Source organism: Penaeus monodon, chromosome 22 (genome assembly GCF_015228065.2).
Source record: "Penaeus monodon isolate SGIC_2016 chromosome 22, NSTDA_Pmon_1, whole genome shotgun sequence".
Classification (NCBI taxonomy): domain Eukaryota; kingdom Metazoa; phylum Arthropoda; class Malacostraca; order Decapoda; family Penaeidae; genus Penaeus; species Penaeus monodon.
The window spans coordinates 27,153,776-27,153,982 of NC_051407.1; the positions used below are offsets into that span (position 1 = coordinate 27,153,776).

The 207-nt window shown below is 30.0% G+C and overlaps 1 protein-coding gene across 1 annotated transcript in view; it reads left to right on the forward strand.

Moving 5' to 3' along the window:
- Window positions 1-207, forward strand: part of LOC119587059 (ets DNA-binding protein pokkuri-like) — a 21,642-nt gene that overhangs the window by 318 nt on the left and 21,117 nt on the right. The gene's annotated exons all lie outside the window — the stretch shown is intronic.

Below are 207 nucleotides of genomic sequence, written 5' to 3' on the forward strand. Positions count from 1 at the left end.
CAGTGTGTTTAATAATCGATATTTGTTGCATGGAAATGAATCGTGATTAAAAAAAATCTACATACTGCTTATATCCAAACTGATGAATACCAAAAATGTAATTCAAATTATGCATATTGTTTCATATTACTAAAGAGGCGAATTAGAAGCAATAAGAAATATATTTTGCAATTTTCTCGGAGAGTGATTTACTCGATGCACACGCAG